A 4,963-nucleotide genomic window follows, 5' to 3' on the forward strand; every position below is an offset into this window, starting at 1 on the left:
TGCTCAACCTCTGAGCCACCAGGGGAGACCCAGTCTTTGAGTACTCTTTAGAGTAACAGCATCACAGAAAAGTGAACACTTCAAATTGGGTTTCTATCTGTGTCTGTAGTCCTCATGCATTTTCTTTTTTTGCCTGTAGTTCATCTTGGACCCACATACACCTATTCATACTTCCCTTAGGGGAAAATGTACCTAGAATTGATGAAGCAGATGGTATTAATTTACATGTGAAGGTGTCTTATTTTAAAAGCATAAATGTATGTTATTGATTCCTATCATTAGAGTGACATAGTTGCATTAATAAACATAATCAATCATGTAAGAGGCAAGACTGAGGACCATTGAAAGAAATTCAAGGTCATCTAAATGGGGGACTGTCATTTTTATAGGTCAAATTACTTGGGTAACAGGACTATCAATGTGGTCTTTGATATCCAGATGATAGGGAGATAAAATTATGTTGTCAAGCAGTGTTCTTTGTCAGACACGCAACTTTATGGAGACTTAATAGATTTTACCAGGTCTTTAAAAGTTGCCGATGACATTTTTGAGTCTAAAATATACAATCTTAATTTTCTCTTTCTAATTGGCTATCACAGATATGTTTCTTCCTGCAAAAGCATCAAGATAATATAATTGTGATTATGTCTAGATACTGGAAAGAATATCACAACTTGCTTCAAGTTTATACAGAAAAACTCAATGACATTTTCAAGGGAGTCAAGGAACATGGTAGGGGCCATTTCTTGAGAGTATTCTAAAGAGATGTTGGTTATGTTGGCAATTTTATTTCTGGGGAATTTTGATGTCTTACTCATAAAGTGTGAAGATTTGTTTCTTTAAAGATGGCAGTCTTAAAATCTAGTAAGTAATGGAAAAACATAGTAAATGAAGAAAAAGTTCTAACTTCTTTTGGGATAAGTTAGATAATCTGAAATGAATTCATTTTCCTATCTCTCAGGGCCACATTTGGACAAAAATATGAGATATGTATAAAGAAGGAAGAAAAATCACACAATTTCTTCTTAGTGCTATTAGTCAATAATGTGATTTATTGCTTTTTAATTCTTTCTCCATTTTGTGGAAGTTTTAATTTTTGCATAAAACACTGTGAGTTATTAATAAAATAAATTCATCATTGGATTAATTAGATTCATTCTTTACCAACACTCTCAGCTTTTGAGCATGCAGGCACATCTTTGGGAAGACCTGGTTCTATTATCTCAGTGTCAGTCTTGAAGAAGCAAAGATTTCTTAGCTTCTCAATTCTCTTTATAGACCTACCAAATAGTATCTATAGATACTACCAGTAGTATCTTTCTGAAGAGCATAAGTTGCGACAACATTAAATAGAATGACTGTTACAATAGAACTATTATTTGTTGACAGCTTACTATGTGTCATCTTGCTGAATCTTCCCAAAAATCAAATCAAATAACACCACATATTTCATGTGAATTCACTGAGTACAGAGACATTAAGAAACATTTGCAAAGTCACACAGTGAACAGCAGATCTAGGTTTTGAATGTAGGCTGCCTAACTCCAAAATCTGTACCCCTCAAAAACAATATAAAATGAATTCTTAGCTACTTCAATTTCTGTATTCTTAAGGGGTGTTATGAGTTATTCTTACAAAGAACTTCTATGTTTCCATTTGGGGAGGTGCTGGGATATCTATTTATAAAATACCACCACGGAATTTATATTTGTTTCCAAAAAAGTCATTAGATTTATTTGATTTGATTTGATCTCAGTAAAATATAAAATTAGTACATAGACAAATTTTAACACATATCTTATATCCCAATAAAAATTCTAGCTCTTCTATTTTTAATCCTTTCAATTGTTTTCATTGATTTATTCCCTGTGACACTCTCTTCCTATGACTACAGAAGCTCAGGTTAGTTTACCTTTATCCCTAAAGTGACACCAGAGGAAAGACACTAAGCATAGGCAGAGGTTCTTAGGTCCATGCTGTGTGCCTGGTCTTACTGAAGAATGTTCCGGTCATCCTTCTGAAAAGGAAAAGTCTTAACATTTGAAAGTCTTAAAATTTATATGTAGGTATGTAAGTATGTTTGTATGTGTGCATGTACATAGGTGTGTATGTTCCAATTCCTGGATATCTAAAAGCACACAAATGCATCCCTGGTTCATTCCACGGACATTTATGGACACTGATCTAGGCAGTGAAAATCCAGAGATGAAGGACAGCATTCCTGTCTTGGAGGAAATGCACAACAAGGAGGAAAGGGAGGTAAGAGTGGCAATGCTACATAGAAGATGCTGTGATTGGATCAGCACAGTGTCAGGCAGCTGGAGGAGATTCTCTGCAGTGTGGAGGCACAGGGAAGCTGCTTTCTGTGGGCAAAATGCTCACCACAGAAATTTTATTCATAACATGACTTCTAGTTCTATTCTTGAATTTTTTTTTCTCCCAAGCTCTGTAACCTCAATGACAATAGTGTACACACAAGAAAAATGCAGAAGGGATTGAAAACTGTGCTCTAGAAAAGCAATTCAATGTTTCTTTTGAAAATAATGAAAAGAAATATATCCCCAAACTCAGCAGAACACATTTTATTAATAGAAATGGCCTTCAACAATCCTGAGTGATTCAATATCAGAAAGAAACAAACATGCTACAAATATCTGACATCATGAGGAGATAATAATTTGCCCTGGCCTGCAGACTCTGACAGGCCCAAAATTGAAAATGGAAATACAGACACACAGCCCTGGGGGAGCGAAGCGTGCCCTTTCGAAGGCAGTGGGCCGCGGTGTAATTTCATCTTGCCAGGCATCACATGCCATGCGGTGTGCCATCTCCAGTGGAGTCTTTTTCACTTTCTGCAAAAACTCAGAGGGAACTGCCATTCTGGAAATTTCTTCATCCTAGGAAGAGCAATCCAGAATGATTCCGTGTTGTGGTAGTGATCTGTAAAATGAATTACAAACAACTAATAATTTCTGTTTGCCCTAGAAATGTTCAAATCACAAAGTGCTCTAGTACCATGCTTCATGACATTATCCATGCTTCATAGGTCTTGACTGTCTCTCTGATTTGGAGATCCACTCAAGCAAGGGAGCTGCACTTTTCTTTAATTTTTGGTCTTATTTTTTCAACCATATTTTCAGGGTTTACTAGTGTTTCAGGTCTCAGTTATTTCCTGCTCCTCTGAACTTCTTTGGAATGAGCTGCCTTTGAAGTTAACAAGAGTAGCAGAATCTGGGTCAGCAGAACTGGACGTACATAGGTGGATCCAGTGGAAATGGGTGTCAACTCCAGTTTGCTTCCATGGGTGTTTTTCATTCTGTCTTAAATATTGAATGCAGTTTATAATTTACTTGACAGGATTAGTCATCTAAACATTAACTTCAGTTTATTTCAATTCTTGCACTGTACTGTAAAACAAGGGCACTTCATAACAGTGGCTTTTACTTGTCCCTTATTGGGTGTTTAAGCATAGCCAGGATTTGGGTAGGCAGAGGGGAGAAGAGAGGATATTCGGACATCAATAAGGAAATAAAGGGAGCAATGCCCGTGGGAAGAGCTGGGAAAATAAGATTTGAAAAGCAGTGTAAAATTAATTGTGTCTTCAAAAAGGTTTTGTTTTAAAATGGCAGAAAATAGGTAGTCACGGGTGGCTTATGCATAGGAGTATGGCAAGAGGAAAAGTATACTCAAGGAAGTTTAGTGTATTGCTGATGCAGGGCAGATGAGTGCTAATATTCAGTAAGTCGCGTTTGTTTGGGAAACAATGAAGGTCCAGCATAGAGTAGTTTGTGGAGGTGGGCATGGACTGTTGACCTGTGAGGGGAAAGAGTCACACCATGAACTACTAACTTAGCCCAGGAAAGCAGGAAGGTGACTCAAAGGGGCTGTCCAAGCTTTGCATATGGGCACAGAAAAAAATTGTGGTGCCAGACTTGGAGATGGTGAAATTGAAGGTTGAAGTGATTGATGATTGAGTGAGAGTAGAAGACTATGTCAGCTTTGGAGATGCTGAATTTAAGGTTGATAAAATGTCAGCATGCAAATCTCAGCAGGTCATTCAGTAATTGGGAGCCACCACCACAGAGGAAAAAAAAAGAAGCAACAATTTAGGAGGATAAAAGAAAATTCTGCTTTTCTTCCTAATCTGAACACAATTTTAAGAAAATGTTTTTTAAGGTTTGTATTTCTGAACCTGAAAATTCCAAATAATAGGCTCCTCATAAATGCCTGATTTATGCTTCATCTTTGTTGTTGTAATATAGATTGTCTAGTTGTGCTAAAAGCACATTTGATTCAGGAAGCCATGGTCAAAAGATGAACTTTTCAATCTCGGGGGCAAATTTAGCTTTCAGTTTTGGTTTCATATTACTGAGGGCCCGATCATAATTTTCAACTAACACACAGGTAAAGAACTGTAAGAACACTGTGACAGATATAAAGTGAACACCAACAGCAGTTTTCCGCCCTGGGGAGTTTTTCCAATATTGCTGAACCCAAGCTATTACAATCAGTCTCTCTAAGGGTAGTAGCTGGACCTCACAGTTTTATAAAATCTCTGCAGGTGATTATAATGCAGTTGTAGATTGAACCTGCCAGACAAATGGAAGCAGTGATTTTGGCCCTGAACTGCATGTTAGAAACACCTTGGGAGCTTTGTAAGTATATATAGGAGATGCCTTAATCCTGTTCCCAGAAATCCTGAGCATTGGGTGTTTTAAGAGATTTCCAGGTGAGTCTATTGTGAAGCCAAAGTCAAGAACCACAAAGCCAGTTTCTGGTTTTCTGAAGGCACACTTTCCAGCTTCCCTATCTCAAACAAGTTTTTACACCTGTCTAGGAGGGCAGAACTAGTACAGCTGGGAGAGTGTGCTTGCTATTTTTGACGTAGGCATAGTGAACTCAATTGTCAGCTAACTTTTGATCACAGAGTCTTTCTTGCTGGTAACAATGATGTAAGAGTCAG

The sequence above is a fragment of the Talpa occidentalis genome, unplaced genomic scaffold (assembly GCF_014898055.3).
Source record: "Talpa occidentalis isolate TD23 unplaced genomic scaffold, MPIMG_talOcc4v2.1 talOcc4.14, whole genome shotgun sequence".
NCBI lineage: Eukaryota > Metazoa > Chordata > Mammalia > Eulipotyphla > Talpidae > Talpa > Talpa occidentalis.